Below are 20253 nucleotides of genomic sequence, written 5' to 3'. Positions count from 1 at the left end.
TTCCCTTGTTTCCTACTAAGTAAATGCTAAGAAGCATCTTCCAGCTTCGGTGCTCCATCCTGGCCCAGGCTGGCGAGGGGCTCCGGGGAGCCCAAGGAAATGTCAGGGTGAGTGACTGAAGCCATACTAAAAGAAATCTGCCCCGAGAAGAAGAGACAGTCTGCCTATTTCAGGGCCTACTTTTGTTTTATTTATACTCTTTGTTTTCAGATAATTCATTGGATTGATTTCATTGTTTTTAATGTTATTTTTTCCGTTTTGAACTCATGCGGTTCTGTAAAATAGTCTAATATTGAATTATGCTGCTTCTGTGTTTTAAACTGTGCTCAGCAGGGTGGAAAAAAAATGTGAATCTAAGAGACATCACACTGTACATCAGAAAGCTGAAGTGGTCCCTTTGAAACCTGGTAAAAACTACGTTAGCAAGTTCTGTCGCTATCATTATAAATGCAACACTTTTCTTTTACATGTGTTTACTTGCCAAGAGAAAAAAATGACATCCTATGTGACACTGGTAGTGTGGGATCTCAGTTTATGAGACTGTAAACAAGAAGAGGTGAGAAAGAACTCTATTTGTTACTTTGAAAATTCACTTAAATTGTTATGGTCTAAATTTAGGTCTGGAATCAAAATATTAAATTTTTTTTTTTTTTTCACTTCCTCTTAAAAAATGAGTCTGGTGTACGGGTTCTGTTATTCTTCCACATCTGTCCTAAAATTGGGAGAGAAATTAATTTAAAATCATGTTCTAAAACCAGACCTCCCAAAGTCGCCTTCATCCTCCTCACCAGCATTCGGGGGCTGCAGCCCTGGGGCAGCCACTCGCCCCGGGCTCTGGGACAGTCTCTGTGAGCCCAACAAACCACAGTACAGTTTATGTCCAGAGACTCTTTATTGCCTTTACTGTGTGTGTCACACTCCTATGATGTTTGGTGTAATTCAGCAATGTAGGAATGCGGTGGCAACAGGAAAACCAAAGAACCCTAGCAAAGGCTTGAGACTCAGTGTTGTTGGTTTTGCAGGGGCTCAGAGCAGGAAGCAAGCACCTTTCCATCTGCGCAGATGAAAAACAGGCTTGGGAAAAAAGAAATAATGCACTCCCATTGTCCCCCTCTCTCCACCTTCCCCCCAATACCGGCAACACAAGGACATCACATTCCCAGTCCTCCAAAGAGCTGTATCTTCTACCTTGGATGAAATGAAGAAAGACTTTGAAGAAAGGCACTTGGATGTATTTGTTTTCAGACTTGGTCTCTGGTGAAGCAAAGCCAGGCAGGACAGGAGTCTGCAGCAGTCAGGAATGAATCCAGGGTGCAAGAGCCATTTTGGAGCATGTGAGTAGGTCCTCCTGGAGACTGTGAGTTGGGTAGCCATAGCTTGGGAGGTTGTTTACCTGTGTTTAAAGAAAAATACACATTATCTTCCACAGGGCGAATGAACAGATTTAAATTAAACCCCCTATTTTTAAATGTATTTCCTACCATGTGTATTAATTAGGTCCCTGATTAGGTTCCTCTGTCAGGTGGTAAAGCTGAGGGTGGTGGGTGTTCAGCTGCTCACAGTTACTGTCTTCTGCTTGTGGGGCCTTTTGTCAGAGGAAAGCAGCCATATGTGCCTTTTGGAAACCCCAGCTTCACTTGGCTCCTTATTTGTTGTTTCTGACTTACTGAATGCTGCTAATTATTGCTAGGTTTTTTCTTCTTGCTTCCAATCACCTTCAGGGTTTTGACCAGGGAAATAGTACTGTCTTTGTATGGGCAAAGTATAACTTTGATGTCTTTGGTACAATGGGTTCTTCCTGTAACCTCTGGCATACAGCAAAATGATCTTTTAAATTGATTTCTAGTAACTAAGGTAAATTTTACCATTCAAATACAGTTTTATGAAACATGAGGAACTCTGCTCATAACCCTTTTGTCATTTTTTTTTTTGTTAAAAAAAAAGAAGATTCTGAATTATATAGTTGAACTTTGAAGTTTAATTCAAATATTTTACCTTGTTTTAAAGCTTGTTATGCCTCTTTTTAAAAAGCATATTGCTAGCAAGAAATCGAAATAAATTATCATAAGCCATTTTCTCTATTCTGTATAGCTATATTTCTACTCTTAAGAAAAAAATAACCTCTGTTACAATATCTTTGATACTATCATTTTTCATATCTTAAGAGATACTGAGTGTGCTATGTGTGAAATATACTTGAAAAGATTTTACCTGTGATAGCAGTTTATGTTGTTTCTAATCTTAATCCAGGCATCACTAATTTTGTGTTTGCAAGTAAACATGATAATGAATGAGAATCCTCCTAGAATTGTAATTGGTGTTGCTCTTTTGTATTCTGGGTTTCAAATCTGTGTGTAATTGTCAGTGCCCTATAGAAATGTTAATTATCTTGAATAATCCTGTTTGCCTTGATCAGGCTTGAGCTTTCCTAATCAGTAAGAAGGTGTCACCCAAGAAAGTTAGAAAGGAATACAGCATTAAAATGATGCAAAGAAAGAAATGGAGAGGTACAGTTGCAGCTAAGTCAGATAAAGCTATGGGACTGGAGAAAAAAGGAGGTCTGATAGTGCTGGTCAGAAAATGACATTTGCTGCTGGGTGCATTCTCATCTCATTGTGCAGCTTCCTTGGGCTTATTTCTGTTCTTGTAGGCAGAGAAAGAAGTTGATGCAGTATCTCCCATGGCATTTGTCAATAGCAATCAAACTTCTTTCAGAGATAGTGATTGCAAGTGAGGATGTGGTTGCTGCAGTGCAGTTGAGTCAGTATATTTGGACAGTGTACCTGGAATACGTTGGTCTACCAGGCTCTGTTATCTGTAGGACACATGAGCACATGCTTGGTGAGTGGGACAGGCAATTGAGTACTCTGTGGGCTCCTACTCAAAATGGTGGTTTTCAGTCCAACTTCAAATTTTGAAGTCAATGTGCAAAGTCTAAATTAGTCATAGCAGCAAAAAGAGCAGTCTGCGTAATCACGCTCATCTGTTTGCAAAGGGAGAGGGGACTGGGCAACCTGTTATCTCTATTACAGAGTCCTCTGAGGTTCCTCAGAGTGGAGGGGGGTAGTAAGTGGATCTGGGGATGTTTTAATCCTCTGGAATCATGGGGAACAGGATGCCTGTTTGAAATTTGAATCAACATTTGTGAAACTTTGAATTAGTGTGTTCATGATAGCGTGGACAGCAAACCCCATATTGAGCTGAGAAAAGAAAAATTACTGCTCTAGAGCACAAAAAAATTTGCTCTGGTTTATAATTACTTTTGTGTGTGTGAATGTAATTTTTTTTTTTTTGTTAGTTGCTGCATTAATAGAATGCTTTGCCCACATCATATTCGAATTTGGATTGCAAAGGCATGGATTTTTGTAGGAATACCTTATGTAATTAAATATAGAAAGTTGAATAATTTGTAGTGTTTAGTGATTAATTTATGCTTTATCAGGCATGCTTGCCAACTAGTATTTTTCCTGTTATTTATTGATTCTTGGTTATACAGCTTTGATTCTTTGGGATTTCTGTGTTATTCTTCATATGATGTTTATCATTGCCATATCCTGTATGGTACTAATTATATATTACTTTGCAACTACTTTACCGTGGTGTCTCCCACTTGATCATCCATTTAACTTACTGAAGACAGTGTCTTGGATAGCGCAGTGGAAGCAGAGCTGTTTCCAGTGAATTCAAACAAGCCAAAACTCTGCTATGTAGCAGCGCTGGGCCCCTTTTGAGGACTCCAGCAGATACCTGCCCTTATCAAGGATGCTGCTTCAGTGAGATCATTTCTGCCCTTGCTGTATCAGCATCCCATGTCCTTGGAAATGCAGGATGACTGAAAGCTGTCCCCTCAGATACTGATGCAGGAATGTTAATTACTGTGGTGCCATCTAATTTCAAAACTGCAATACTATAGCTTTCTCCTTAATGGACTTCCAGACTCTACTATGTGGAGATTAACGTGAATTAATAAACTCTGCAAGAAATCTTTTATGGACAGCAGATTTTGCACTTGCATTAAACCTGTTCTCAACTCACTTTCTTGATTCCGTCCTGATAAAGTTTCAGGTTTTTTTTTTTTCAGAATATGACTGATCTCATTAGAAACCGTTAACACCTCTTTAATCCTACCATCAAATTAATCCTGTTGATACTGTTAGTATCTTTGTAATGAAACACAGAGAAAAATAAAACCATAATTTGGCCTTTTCAGTTTTTCAGTGCAGCTAAACTGACATGTCAAATTGTACCAGCCCTCATGCTGTCAAGAGATGCCCTAAAAAAGCTCTTAGCCCTGATTATCCGTTGGCACAATGGCTGTATCTCTAATTTTAGATAGCTGCAAGTGGAGTGACTCTCTGCAAAGAAGCAGGACATTTTGTGCTGCATTCACTTCTCAGGAACGTGAACTCTTCTCCACCTGCCTAAAGCCCTGCTGTTTGCAAGCCTGAGATCCTCTTGTAAACACGCGCTTCTGCACTGTGCCCTTGAACGGATTCAGCATTGAGTACTATCCTGTTCACACACACACACGATATCCTTGCCATGCTCAGCACTCAGTACTCTGCTGTTGGCACCTCTTAAAGTAAATTCTGTATTTTATGTAAATGCTGTGATGTCTGACTGTAACTTGTATACTGCTGCCCTCACCCAAAGAATGCTTCGTGTTACTGCATATGTTTTTGTTTTGTTTTCTCAGAAATTTGGAATAGAAATATTGACTTAGAATACGTCTCCTAAATCAATGATGTACTATTGATGGGAGTTAAGATTTCATAAAAATACCATTGCTGGGCAAGGTGTTGTACAGCAGCTATGAGCTAGATGGGGAAAAATCTGAAACCGGGTAATTTGTAATCTACATATCCCTGATGACTGAATTGCACACCTGTAACTGAGAACAGTTCTTGTAACAATGCTTTTAAGTGGGAAACTTACTGAACATAGCAAAAAAACCCCAACAAAACTAAAGAACCTTAACCATAAAAGAAGTTGAGCATAGGTTTGGAAGAGGGGATATGTAAAATGCCTAATTAAGAATAAAGAAAAGCCCTGTGTTGAAGTTTCAAAACCCAAATGAGCATTGTGTGTGCAGATAAAGGATTCCCAAAGGCAAATGCTGCAAGAAAATTATTCACAGTATTTTCTATTCATTTCCATTACCTTGATTTTAAAATCGGCTCCTCTAAAAGATATACATTTCAAGCTGTATCTGCAGTGTACTGCCATGCGTAGTGTCACATCATACCATGGCAGGCTGTGCTCTGCTCTCTTTCTAGTAACAATCTTGGCACGGTTTTAAATGGCTCCGTCCACCTAATGGAAGTGATGACTGAGAGTAGATGTTCATGTCTTTTAGCTACCCACTGGTTGTCTTCTGTTGTGAATCTTTAACTTTTAGAATGTATTTTGGGCATTGCTGTTACACAACCATCTGGTAGCTCTTGCATTTATGGCATCTGCCAGGGGTACATGTGCTGACACTCAAAAAGAGAGTAAGAAACTGTTAGCCAAAATATTCCCCCTTTTGTTTAATAGATAATATTTGACTTGTACTTGGCACACCAGAAAGTTCTTTAGAAGTTAAAAAAACAAATTAAAAAGATGTTATAAAATCTTCTGTAATTCATCAAGATCTGCTCTAACTGCTGTCTGACCTGCTTTTGTGTGGATATTCCTGCCATCAAACAGAAACAGTAATCTTTGCATGAAGTAGAACTTCTGTGTTATAAATACGTGGTTCAAACCCTTGAGTTATGCATAAATTAAGCCATGCCTATTATCTAGTTGCCTTTTGGTATGAAGGTTTTAAACATGTCCCATTAGGGTTTCCATCTGAGAGAGCCCTGCAGTGGTGCTTCCAGCCCCTGTGCAGGACACAGCATCTCCCTGCGTGCAGCTGCCTCGGCAGGGCTGTTGTCCTTCCCCAATCTCAGGACACCGCAGTCAGCCACAAAAGGCTTCCCTTTAGTATTTGATCAGCAAACAATGAATATATTGAAAAGGTTTCCTTTTGCCTTGCAGAAAGCACTAACAGGAACTATTTTGTCTAATTGCACACATGTATTTACTGTACTATTTATCTATTTATTTTCAGTGGTGCAGTGTGCAAAATATACATTTCCACATAGGAGGCCTCTAAAATGAAATCCTCCACTACTGACATCAAAACTAACTTGTCTGAGGTCTCTAATGGAAGCACATGGAGAGGCTTCCCTGTAGTTCTCTCTTCTGCTGGTATCTCTCACAGATATTAGAAAACAGTTGTGAAATCTTCCATTTAGCACTGAATTATTTTACAGATGTGTAACTGCGTTACTCAAGTTTTCATAAAATTCCTATAAAGCAAGTTCTGAACTTTTAAAGGTTAAATAACCTAAATTAAAACTAACAGAACATATATCAAACTGGCATGCATTAGATAGAGGTACTGTTTAGAAATGGCTTGTTCTAACCCGCACACATACATGTACTGCAAAAGCTACAGTGAAAGCTACAGTGATTTTAATACTACTGGGGTTTTTAATATCAACCCTGAATCATTAGAAAAAAATCATAGGATCTTTTAATTCTTTCCATATTGGTTCTTGCCAACAGGAGATGACACTTCAGCTAAAATGAAATGTAGTCTAAAGGCTGCTCAGGAGGCAGCTGGATGATGCCAGGGGTGGAGCTGTTTCTCTTTCAGAAAGCTTTACCAAGGATATAGCACCTCTGGGTAAACAATAGTTTGTGTATGATGCGACCACATTATTTTGTGGCTGGGTGCTGAAACAAATCACTGCTTTCTGCTAAAAATACAAATTTAACAAATCCCTGCCGGGCACTTGGTTGAGTTAGATTTTCCCACCCTGTACTTGCAACAGAGTGCAATGCATGTAGCAGCATCGGTGGTGGGAACGCAGCAGTGCGGGGTTCAAATGATCTGATGAATCTGGGTAGAGAGAGAAGGGATCTGATTGTTAACCAGACTCTCTGTCTGCTAGTCCAGACAGCTGGCATGAACACACCAAAGGAGAGATGTTTACAAGCTGTAGTAGGGTAACATGGGCTTTACAGCTTCTGCAATGTCTCTTACTGACCTCCAGTGACTCATGGATTGGAGTATACTGGTATGAGCTTGTCAGTACAGTTGTAAGATGATACCTAGGGTGAAAAAACCTGGGATACCTAGGGCAAAGACACTTCCATAAAAATAACCTATCTGAACATTATAATAAAGTTATGTTACAGGTTTTGGCACACCAGCGCTGGGTAGGATGGCACTGTGTGGGTGGGCAGGGGCAGCTGCCCGGCGCTCTGCGGGACACCCACTCATGAGGCACAGGGCTGTCAACCTGCGTGCAGCCATGCGTTTGGGTTTCTTCCTTGCTTTTACACAGTTCCCTGGTGTGGTTTGATTTCTGATTGTGAGAAAAGTATTTATTTTAAATAGTCACTTTGTTCTCCATTTGCCTGCTATTTTGGTTTTAAATGGGTGGAAACCTTAGCAAAGTATATTGAATACAGTGCCTTTTGCTGAGTCTTTGCAGTCTTTATTTTACTTATGAGCAGAGACATGCCAAAATCTCAAAACACTTGTGTGTTGATGGAGCTGTGCAAATGAGGATATGTTGGCCAGAGTAAGTGGAGGAAACTCCAGCTTCCTTATAGCCTCAGGATTTGTTTGCTTTTGCTTCCCCTCCACGTAATTTGATCGCGAATCCCACACAGTACCAAAGGCAAAAAAGATACTTCTTTCATTCCTGGGGAGAAGCAAGATACGATTCCTGTGACAGGTGTGCCTAGCTGCCCAGAATCTGCACCCTTGGGTGCTGCACCCTCCAACTGCAGGGAGACAAGGCTGAGGCAGACCAAGTGCCTTTTGTGAGAGTTGTTCTGGGAGAAATGCTGTGTGGAGGCTGTCAGTGAGGCACGTTTGGGTTGTGATGGGATATACAACACAGGATATTACTGACAGAGTTGCACAGAGTGCAAACCACTGGGTGCTGAGGTAGACTTGTCTCCTGAAGATGTTGCTGTCATTCCAGGATGTTGTTCAGGGCACAGAAAATATTATTTAAAATGTGCTAAAAGTAGATGGCGTGCAAGTGAATTGTGATGCGTTGAGGTGAAAATGTAATAAATTACTCTTAGCCTTTGACAATACTCTGTGCCACTTCAATACTTGGAGGAAATGATAAGCGTCTGATAAAATAATAAGAAAAAACAGAAGAAAACAGAAACCTATCTTTCATCTGTTCCCATCTCTTTAGTTTACAGAAGTGAATACTGTACAGGAGCAAGAGGCAGAGGGGAAAGGGGGATTGAGGTGGGAAGGATTGTGGTTATACTGAGAATAGGGGACATGATCAAATAAGATAATAATCAAGATTAAAGAAGGAAGAATACTTTACATAAAACTTAAGGGGGAAGAACTTGGTATATTGCAAAACAAAAGAAGAATAAATCATTGTTAGTCTATAGTATTCCTCCTGGAATTATATACATATAATATAAATATAAAATAAATAAAAAGTATTAGTCTTTCCGGTGGGGCTGCAGCAAGACTGTTGCTAACAGATGAACTGCCAGAATAATAATGAAGAATGTTGCTATAAATTCTCGTAAAACAAAGGGTTTTTTTTTTGTTGTTTTCAAGAACAATTTTACTGGTGTGACATTACTAGGGAAGTAATAAAAATAAGAAGTTTTGAGCAGAACTGTTGTTTTAGAACAATCACTGCGGGTTAACGTGAGCATGTGGAAGGCAGAATAAGCAATTATGGTGTAGCAGTTAGATGTGGACTGTTAGCAATATTCAAGCTGACTGCTAGCAGGAACACCAGGGTAAGCAGAGCAACATTAGGAGCCTACTCTGTTTCCAGCTTTTAGAAAGAAGGTTGAAGGGTGGGAGGAGAAAACAGTACTACAGAAAACAGCATAAAAAAATAACTTGATAAAAAAGATGCCAAGAGATGTATAGAACCTGGAAAGACCTAAAGGGCCTATTCCTAATCGATAACATCCTCAAGATACAAACAGTGCAAAAGACAAAGGAATTATTTGCCATCTGAGATGGAGGCAATAAGGAGGAGGGCCTGAGGCAAATGCATAAAAAGGTCAGGATAAATATTAAATAAAGTTTTCAATAGTACGGTTTGCTCCTGAAAATGTGGCTGTGTTCTCTGATGTACAGTGTTTTGATAAAATGCAAAATTCACTCTTCAGTGCATTTGGAGAAAAGATCATGTCACAGCAATACACTGAGGTTCTCCATCATCCTGTGCTCAAACTCTACTCAGAGATGTTTCTGCAGGATAATGTTTCCTCTTACAGGGTAGGGGGGAAAGGGATGAGCCTTCTAGCAAAGAGCAGGATCAATTTTGGAGATGCAGTTGAGTATGTCTTATTAAATACACAGCTCAAGTTTGGAATAATGTAATTTTTATGCAGGGCTTGGGGAACACTCCTGGTGTGGTGATGGGCTATGTGGAGCCTGTGAGACTTGTATGGAAATGCACTGGAAACGACACAGTGCTGTGCTAGACAAAAGGGTTAAGTATAACCTGGAATTAATAGGCTTGAATGATGGGCAAAATGAGTAGACAGTGAAATATAATCCTTCTTTCTTTTATTTCTAACCTGTTACTTTCAATGTCTTCAGAGAAATCCTTTCCTGGGCTAAGATCATTCATGCTATTTCATTCATATGACAAATTAATGGTGTTGCGTGTGGTGTGCAGAATGGAAAACATATCTAACAATAAACAATTTTGTAGCTAGTATCAGCAGATGCTGGCCCACATCACATGACTTTCTGTAAACTGATGTAATGCTCTGTGTTTTGGGCCATGGAACAAGACCTGTCTCTTTCCCACAGTGAAGTTAGGAAAAGTGTCAGTCACTATTGGTAGGGTTATTTTCTGTTTCTCTCTTAGGTATTGCATATTGGGGGTGAAAGTGCTGCAACCCCTGTGGTGGATGTTGGAGGGGAGCAGGCAGCAGTGAGGGAGATCACCCCTGCACAATGTGGCTTTTATTCCACAGCGTGTCAGTCCCTGCAGCAGCTTTGCAGGAGATCTGCTTTATGTCGCAGTGTAGTGACAAACCAGGAGAGGGGGGCAAATGAGGGAAAAACGAGGTCTGGTTTATAAAGCAGGCTTGCCCCTTGAGTGAGGATAATCGATGATGTCTCAGTGACTGTACCAAGCTTCCAGGTGCACAATATTTGGCTGTAGGGCTGTACATCCTCAATTGCGTGTTAAAGATCAAGGAAAGGCTTCGACAGCCTGAATTACCAGTCTCCCTGCATGTATTCCCATGAGCATCAGCTTGTGCCACGGGTTCTGGTGATGCTGTTTCTTGTTCAACACAGCCATCGGCTTCTTGGAGCATCCGCCTTTCACTTGCACCATGATTAAATCGTATAGGGAGAACATGTGTTTCTCAAATCTCCCTGCAGCCCCTTGGATATGACTATGTTTTAAGTTAGACAAGGAGCAGCAAGGGTGCACATGCAAGTGTGCAGTTCTGATTTTGTTCTTTTTGGCACTTCTATACTGCAAAGATCAGTAATCTATCTCCTGTCAAGTGAAACCAGAAGATTAGCTGCATTAATTTTTGAATGCTTGCGTAGTGTGTGTAAACTGATCTGACCTTGCTGAAGCCCTGTATGCAGCCCTGCCACATGGTGTTGGCAGGGGAAGTACACTGGGCTGCCCTAGCTGAATGTATGGCTTATAAAGCTCTACATGTGAATAAAGATTGCTTTATAACAGGAGGCAGAGAAGAGAGAGAATATTTGACAAACTAGAGGTTTGATGGGTCTGGGCCCTGTTTTGGTTTAGGCTGCTCATTGGATTGTATTTTTCACCCAAGATAATGTGGTGGTGTTGTTTTGTTCTCAAATACAGCCTCTGCCCTTGGTTTATCTCATCACTTACACATACAGCACAGAGCTCTAGGGTGATTTCCGGTACTCTCCAAAAGGCCAGTCAAGTGCTATCCAGCTCTGTGTGATTGCCAGTGCTTCTTGTAAGTGACAGGGATGCAGAAATGCCATGGGGTATGTTTTTCGCTGAACTTGGAGAAAGTGTTACTGCTTGTCCTGGGTGCATTGGTGCTGGGACACTGCAGTGGCGGAGACACTGTCTGGCTCTGACTCAGTTGGCACCCAGTGGGTCCTGGTCTCCCCCTGTTTCTGTCACACTGCCCAACGTGGGGGCATATGGACCCCAGTGACTGCAACTCCTCCCAGCCGCCTGCCCACTCTCTGCACGCTGGTTTGGGCTCGCCCAGTGGGCGTCTGGTCCTGATGGGCACTGACTGTGGGAGGGGAGTGATGCCTGCCCAGCATCATCCTTGGGCACTGCAGAGCTTCCTCAGATATACATTTTGCTCTGTTATCTCTTTGCAAATTCTATGCCTGGTGGATATTATAGTACCATCTAAGACGTTGCTTACTTACATTATTCTGAAAAAATGCTGGCAATAATCACCTAGCAGCAGGCAGCAGTTCCCTCTGTGTTCAGAGGCATCAATTGCCTGCTGCACCGCTGCTCCTGTCAACGGCTCAGGAGCTGCCTTAGGTCTGTGGCGGTGCTCTCTGTGCTACCATGAATAAATGTAATTCTCTGATCACATCTCTTATTTGTGCATTGATTTTGAACTAATGATGTGTTTGTGTGTGCATACCTAGGGGAAAAAAAAAAGTATTATGAGCTAGAATTCTTCCTCTGTTTTGGATTGCATAGCTCAAGGCTGTCATGGAGATACTACATGTAGCACTGTTGCTGTGCCTGGATTTTTATGAAGTCCTTGGAAATATTTAATTAAAACTGCTTTCTAGATTTCATCCTCTGTAGGAACAACCTTTTATAGGTTCTAACCATGGGGTATTGTTTATCTAATTTAAGGTATTTAAATACAGAATATTATTCTGATGTACTTATTCTGCGGCAACCTAGACTTAATTTTTTCCCAAGCAGTTTGGCATTGTGTGGAGCAGATGCGATCCACACTCTGCAACTGTTATGAGAGATGGGACTGAACTGGGTTGGACTCTATTCCACACTTTGCCAAAAGCCTGCAGGTAAGTTGGCCTTGTTGTGTCTAAGCATCGTAAATATTTCTTATAGTTCTATTAAAACACTTCTATGCATATCGCTGCCATTTATCTTACTATGTATTTAACCAAATATGTTTTTCTGCTTGAGATTTTTTAGTTCTGGTCGCTGTATGTTTATTCGGTTTGTCCATACAAGATATTCACTCAGTCTCTATTGGTTGTTTGCTTGTGGGATTTACTCATGAATTGAATATTGTGAGGTTCCCAGGTGTTGCCATGGGTGCAACATGAGGGCACATCTCTTGCACTGCTGTTGGACCAGCATTGAGACTCCCCAAGTTTCTCGGTGTGCAAATCACAGCTGACAATTCAGCCAAACCATGATGTTACCTGTGCTGGTGCTGTGACGAAAACACATCCTGCACTCCTGTGCTGGAAATCCCCTCATCAGACTCTTTTCACAGCTCTTTTCCCCATATATCATGAAGGTTTTGCAGCCTTCTCTGCTTCAGGGAATCTCTCACCACAAACTCGATTGCCTTTTCTTACTGAAAATGGAGCCACAGCAAATTTTGTATGTGATCAATTCTGTTCACCCCAAGATATGACCAGCCCTTTTTCTCAGACCCCAATCAATGCCTTTTCCCTTTGACTCGCCTCTACTTTCTACCTTACACTTATGTATTTATGCAGCCAGATTCCTGGGTCAGTCCTTGCCTTATTCAGAGAGGTCAGGTCTGCACTTCTGCGCAGGATGTTTCTAAAGTCAGAAGCAATTTCTTTGAATAAATTCAGTCCTTGTGACTTTGCAGACCCTTTCCCATGCCAGAAGCTCACCTGCTCAGGCACTCTTGGTTTGGCCCAGCCTGTTCCCATTTCCATCAGACTCTTTCCACTCTTGCTGAGCCCCAGCCCTTGGTGGGCTCTGTCACCCCTGGATCTCCTCCCAGCCATCACAAGCAGGTGGGGGGTCCCGGGGGATCCAGGTGTGGGGCTGTGCTGGCTGTGACGCTGCTCCCTGCTCACCTCTGCCTACCCTATGGGGAGTGACCAGGGCAACTCCTGGTATGTGTGTAATTTTGAATGTGGGTGCTCTGAGTTATGCTGTATGAAGCCATACAACGGCTTCTAATTCTTACAGTATAATTTCCCCATGTTAGTCTTAATTTTCTAGTATGGCACTATTCTGTATTGTTATTCATTTTACTTACCCTTTATCATATCTGTTAGTAAATCCCCAGCAGACAGAAAGCAGTTGGATGTGCTTACAGTGCTATAGCTACTGGGGCTTGGCAAAAGACCAGTGTAAAAGTAATTTGCATTAGACCTAATAATGACAGCTGTAATGGACCCCAAAATATGTTCAATAAACCAATAAGAGTGACTCTGATTATACTTCTACTTTAGTAAAAGTAACTGGTTTTCATTCAGTGTTTAGAGTACTGTAATTGTGTAGTGCAGTATTTTACCCCCAATTTGAATCTAATATAATGGTGAATGCCCGTCTCTAAATGCTGACAGTTTGCTAACAATTTCCAGTCTTGTGCATCATGCGTTTTATTTCCTCTGTATAAGGGTAGGGTGAGTGTCTCATAATGTAGTTTGCTGCAATTCCTGGTAAATGCTGATTCTTTTATTGTGACCATTATAGCTGTGACTTTGGGGAATAAAAGCATGTTATGGTTTCTTTCACTCCAGAAGATTTCTGTATTCAAGGTTTTCCAGAAATCTTCTGGAGGAAGATTCTGGAGAATTACATGAATTAGCCAATTAATAGAATTTATAGTATTATTAGCATGCTGCTACAGATTCCCTCTTAATTTCCCACTAGCAAGTTCAGCTTATCTACCCCATGAAAATGACTTATTTAAAATAGAAGTGTCAGACCTTGAGACAATAATATCCTACCAAATCTGCACGACTTCAAAATTGGTGCTTACTCTGAAACATGCACATATTGGCTTTCATAAAATAACATGCCTGTTTTTTTTTTGTTTGTTGTTTTTTTTTTGTTTGTTTGTTTGTTTTTTTCTTTCTTCTTGTTTGATGCATGCCAGCAGTTTTTATGAGGAGGATAACTGATAGAAATTCTTAATAATAATGGCAAATAAGTAACTTCTCTTTCCCACAATGCTTTATGATACAAGGATTCTGTGCAGGGTTCCTATAGGCAAAAATAACAAGCAGAATTTGCTTGTACACTGTGACATATATGAAGCAACAAATCACTCCATACTAAGTTCATTTAGCCATATTTTATATCTTCTAGAACTGGAATTGTGTAGCCTACAAAACAGTTTATATTTTATCTGTACCATCTAATTAATTAAATGGCCCCAGAGTACCAGACTCACAAATCTCGTTAATAGCTGAATACTGAAATAAAGGCTGTTCACCCCTACTAGAATAATATTTGCATATCTCCACCTGCGATGGGTAATAAGTACCTGCCACAAATCAGAATTATGAATTTTGTACATCTAACAAAACCGCAGGGGAAATTATACCTCAGACATTCCATAATAATTGCAGCTAAGCTGTTTAGTGCCATCCACTTATTCTGCCTGAAGTGTTTAAAGCAGCAACAGTTGTAAATGAATTCAGGCACACATTCAAGAGAAAATGTTTTAAAAAGTTTTTCTGTCTTGCCATATGTAATTATCTTTATAGAAATGTTCAGCTACAAGTTATAACATACTCACATTTAAAATTGCAAATTAGAAAGTAAGTTTCTCCGATTAAAGTACGTTTTATAAGAGTCAGTTTTTTAAGTTTACTATGATGATATAAGAGAAAACTTGGGCTGTGTTTATCCCATCAGTCTCCCGGAATCAGTGATCTGGTCTATAAACAACTGCAGCAAGGGCCCTGCTTTTTCAGTGCTTCTTTCCCCAATAACATGTGATTCCCAGGGGAGAGTTGTCTGTTAGGGCTTGGATAGAAATATACTATGATGCAGATAGTGTTTCATAGGCTGTGGAACTGGGCCATTAAAGTAGGCAGCGTGAATTGCCTTTGGTTGGTTTGTTTTCATGACAGGAAGGGAAACGGCACATGGAGCAGAGCTGGTAAGGAGGAGCAGTGAGATCCTGGTGGTCCCAACTTCTGGACAGGACTGTAAAGGAATCATAATGCTCGAGTTTACACTTTATATAGTGATTCAACTGACAGAGAGTCCCAAAGCTCCTTGTAAGCATGGGTCCTGCTCTGTCATCCGTGTTAGGATAATTCCAGGACCTGGACCCTCCTTTCCTTTGGAATACAGGGTGCTCCATGGGTGTGCTATGAACCCATCCTTTGTGTCTGTATCTACCGCTTGTGAAACTGGGTGACAGTTCCAGTTTACCAACAGATCCAAGAGCCCGGTGCACAGACAGTGCTTTTGAAGCCATAGGAGCACATGGTGAGTGTTCCACCTCTGTTCTCACCTATTTCTGTGGGATCCCTGGTCCCAACCTGTCTCCCTGCAGGAGCTGGTGGGACAGGTCTTTGTTACTGTGAACGTGAGGCGTGTTAGGCAACAGAATGGTGACAGTCCTGCTGCCTCTCATGACATGAATGCGTTAATCATTATATTACAGATTTTAGCAACAGACCAAAAAGATAACTTCTCCTGCACCTTGGTTCTCACTGAACAATGTGTTTTATGAAGAGCCTGGCTTCTCCTCTCCATAGCAGAGAACAGAACCAAAACTGCAGTCTGAATGGTATTTGGGATCACTGGTATCAGCTCATCATTTTAAAGCTAGTTTTCTGATTTTGAGAACTTTTCTCTTAGTAATGGACAGCATGGACAAGCCTGGGGGTGACAGTACACTGGAGAGAAGAAAGTCACAGGGAAACCCCATATCCATCAGATGAAAAGGGCAGAGACAGCCCAGAAGAGGGCACAGGTACTGGTGGGGGGGGACAGATTTGGGTGTCCTTGAAGAACCTGTGTCCTGAATGGGGGATGGCAGTTTCGGTAAACATTCAAGTGCATGTCTATACAAATGACTAAGGTAACCTCAGAGCTAGGCTTAAGCTATTATAACACCAGGTACTGTAGCCTTATAACATGAGAATATAACCTGGCTACAATGCTTGCTGTACCCTTGGCAGAGGGGCAGCAGAAGCTGGGAGATGATGGCTCCTGGAGAGCTGGTGGGACAATCTGCCTGGCAATGTGCAGCCCCTGGGAAGGTGGCCTCATGACACTTCCCCTCCTGTGCTTATAGATGTCCACATCTGTATGCTGCAGGGGGTAGCAGTCATTTTGCCAGTGTTCTAGTAAAGGATTAAAAAATAATTAGGATTTATACATGTTCAAAAGGAAGGGGCACGGTGCAGCGAGTCACAAGGAGGTTATTAAGTCAGGTTGTCTGCTCTGCATAGACTGACAGCAGTGAGTCTGAGGATTTAGGAAAATAGCTGGTAGCCTATTACCATGATGGAGTGTAGTTTAAAACTACGTTTTATATTTTAGAGGACTAACAGATGAGGTCCCTATGGATTTTTTTCATATTACATAAAGTGGCTATAGAGGCTGAAACATATTCTCTCACTAACTTATGCATTAGCCCAGGGCAATAAGGATGTTTTTATTGGAGGCAGATTTCATGAAAAGTTGTTTGGTTTTATCTCTGAATATCGTACTGTGCTGAAGGCATTTAAGTATCCTGTTGGGATGCTCTGTCCTGAAAAGCAGATACTCTCAAAAGGACAGGAAGGTCATTGGAAAAGATCTCCATTCTGTTCGAGTGCTGCAGGATCCTCTGCTCATCTCTTGCTTTTTTGCCTTAGCTGCAAACAGAAGCCAAGCCACACTTTCCAACTGCAGTCCCTGCTTGCCTTCTGATGGATCTGTATCCAGCACTGGCAGCTGAATGGGAGGCCCTGGTCCTCCTCCCTGCTTCTTCAAGTCTTGTGGAGTTCTCAGTGCCCACCAGCAGTACAGGATGCTGCTCCTCCAGCAAGGTTGCAGGTCTGCTCTTCACCTCACACCTCTTACCTGGGTCATTACCAAAAGCAGCAGGCTGGTTCCCTGCTGTGAATTACTCCTTTCTCCCGTCTTGGCTGGAAGCAATTAAAATGCTTGCACCAATTCCCAACATCTAATCTTGATTTTTTTCAAAACACCCTTTTTTCTCTGATCTTGATGAAGGCAGTGCTAGTTACTGCTACCCATCCAGAGCATCATGGCCACCATCCCTTTCCTAATGCCTCATGCTGGCCAGGCTGCCTCTCTCTCTGCATCCCCCTCTGCTAATTGCCTTGATTTCACAGACAGCATAACCTGCTTCTCATCAAGTCTCTTCCACCCATCACCCATTACTTGATATCAGCCAGTCACCACCTCTTGGCACTTGCTGTCATTACAGGACGGTTACATTTTTTATCAAGCCCTTCATGCCTTTTCCTCCTATTTCTGTGCTTCTCCTCCCTTTGGTTGGTGGCTGTGTCTCATAAATATCCATAAGCCCAGCTTCTAGTTATGATTCAGCACTGCATGTTTGTCTCTGTGGCTTGTATGTTTGGAGGACTACGGACAGTTTAAGGGTCCTCTCTGCCCCTCGGATGGTCCCTGCTCCCCTGCAGACAGTCCACCTCTCTTCTGAATTTTACTGTTCTGTTCTGTTAGGAGCTCAAATATATACAAAAGGTGGGAGAGTATTCTCTCTGAAACCAAAGACTTTAGAGTCTAGACGAGACTGCTAATGGCTGATATCATCAGTAAATGTTCATTGTACTCCTAAATAAATGCAGCAGTGTATGGCCTTAGTAGCAGCGTTACTCAGGCTTAGTCCCTTTCCAGCTGTATTTGTATCAGCTTGCCCCTGTCTGGAAGGCAGACGAAGAGTTGGCATTAGTTGTTACTTTCCATAAACTATTATGCAGAGGATAATCTTTGATTGATGAGGTCATGCCCCACTACCTTACAAAGAAACACATGTGTCTCTCCTAGATTTAAAACTAAGGCCACACTTGGCAATCAGTCAGCAGTTCCTCATTGATTATGACTGGCAGGGATTTTTATTATGCTTATTTTTCACTTTATTTCCTTCATTTATCTAAATCTACCAAATATTTCTGTTAAATCTTTCAATCTATAAAAAGTACAGATTTTATCTTATACGATGCTTTAGTATGTATGATAAAAAGATGGTTTTCCATTTACCTTGCACTTTCCATTCATATTGTAATTTTTTGTTCAAGCTTAAACAGTCCACATTTCATTAAAAAAACTCACACTATTCATATTTCTTTCATCCCTATAAGATGGTGAAAGCAATGCTGCTTTGATGAAATTTGGCAGGTAAGAGGATCTAGTTGAATCATCTCAAACCCCTGGAGTTTTAGGCCTCCAGCTATTATGGTAGAGAAGCTATGAGTATTCAAAAATTGGTCCTTTGTTTGCACTGAATTTCTGAGCCATCTGTAGCACACAAAAGCCACAGCTCTCTTTATAGTTCAGAATGAATATTTAAAAGTTCAGTTTTAGATTTTATTTGTAGTACTTTAGATCTCTCTATCCCATCTGTCTTGTGTCTCAAAGCAGTTGCATTAAACTGTACTTGGCAAAATCAGAACTTGGTCTTAGAACTGAAGGTAAACCCTGGTTCTTTTTCATTTGGTTCTGTAGAATATGCATGTGTGTGATCAGTATCCACACAGAGGACTGATAACATGTGGTTGTATTTATTCACATGGTGTAAATTATTATTAGAATATTAACCAGCAGCTGGAAATATCAGCTCATCCAGTCTGAAACTTGCTGTGTGCTCTTGTAGTGTGGCAGAAAAGGCAAACCTCTGCGTGAGGGCTGCTGGCTCGAATGGGTGTAATGTGTCAGAGGAATTTGCACCCTGGAGTGGCTGATGACACCTGTCCCAACCTGGGCTGTACCTACATCAGGGAGTTGTCCTTGGACTTGCGCACTGACCCTCTGCTTTCCCAGCAGAGCTAGGAAGTGACAGGGACCCTTGGGACAGGGAAGATGTGAGGACACGTCACGACGAGGGGACGCATGCTGGCTGGTGTGGAGGAGGCTGTAGGGAAGGGATGGAACTGCTCACTTCAGATGATGTTGGCATATGCATTCACGTTAGCATATATATGTCTGCTTATTTAATGGAAAATTTATCAAGAAACAGGAGAGTTTCTTTAAATTGTAGGAAAAGAACTCCTTGTGGTAATTTACCCTGTTAGAGTATAATTTTCTGCTTTAATCAGTTTCAGTGTTTTATATCCAAACCTTAGTTGCATCTGTCATCAATATGCCATTACTTTTCTATTCTGTGTTTAACCAGATACCTGAAGTCACCTATTCTGAGCCAGTGGTATGAAGAGAGAAGCACCGTATCTTTCCTAGTAAGCCAGACTCATCTACCTCTCATTAACGTATTATTCAGTTCTAGTAAATCATTCATTCTTCTTTTTTGTTCTGTCCTGCGTTGTAGTGGGATGTTTGTGAGACTCTTGAGGTGCAAATTAATCACTGCTCTTAAAGGAGCTCTCTTTTTTTTTTCTTTTATAGAGAAATATAGAAATGTATTTTTTAATATATATTTGTATATATGTATCTCTGGATCTTTCTAGAAAAAATGAGTGAAATATGTATGTTAATATGTACTACTATGAAAAAATCCTCTATCTCAACAAGATCTTAAATGCAACAAACATTTTGCAATTCACCATGTAAAAATCTGTCCTAATGGCTGTGTTGTCTTCATATGAAATGAGTAAAGGCTGCAGTATCTTGAACTGAGGTCTTGGGATTAACCGAAAAGCTGGAGCAACAGTTCACATTCTTAAGAATAAATCACATATCATCATCTCATCAGTTAAACTTAAAAGGGTAAGAATTATTCAGGTTTTGTACTGTTACTGTTTAATATAATGAAAAATAGCTATTTTAGAATACCAGCAGTTCTGCAGTATTCAGTAGCAACTTAAAGTAAATTCTTGTAGTTATTTATACAGATCTTTAAAGAAAGCAGTGTGCAAGTCTGTTAGGCAAGAGTTTTCATTGTTTCTCAGGTCTTCAGTGAGGCTGAATGATTTTTTTTTTCTTTTTTTTTTTCCCCCCAAGATCACCATTTTATATAATATTTTAACTTACTTTCACACTAATCCGTGAAGGTTTATATCACTTAAAAGAATAAATGGAGTAATGAAAAAAGTAATACATTTTTCCTGAATTGAGTAAACCATGGGGACGTAACTGT

General features: G+C 40.9%; 1 long non-coding RNA gene across 1 annotated transcript in view; it reads left to right on the top strand.

Annotated features, from left to right (window-relative positions):
• Nucleotides 1–20253, top strand: part of LOC110361624 (uncharacterized) — a 160217-nt gene that overhangs the window by 43667 nt on the left and 96297 nt on the right. The window contains exons 4-5 of the long non-coding RNA XR_010474367.1: nucleotides 19336–19396; nucleotides 19774–19883. This is a non-coding gene — a long non-coding RNA (uncharacterized LOC110361624). The remainder of the gene's footprint in view (nucleotides 1–19335; nucleotides 19397–19773; nucleotides 19884–20253) is intronic.

This window comes from Columba livia, chromosome 8 (assembly GCF_036013475.1).
Source record: "Columba livia isolate bColLiv1 breed racing homer chromosome 8, bColLiv1.pat.W.v2, whole genome shotgun sequence".
Taxonomy (NCBI): Eukaryota; Metazoa; Chordata; class Aves; order Columbiformes; family Columbidae; genus Columba; species Columba livia.
This window is presented reverse-complemented; position numbering and strand designations above follow the sequence as displayed.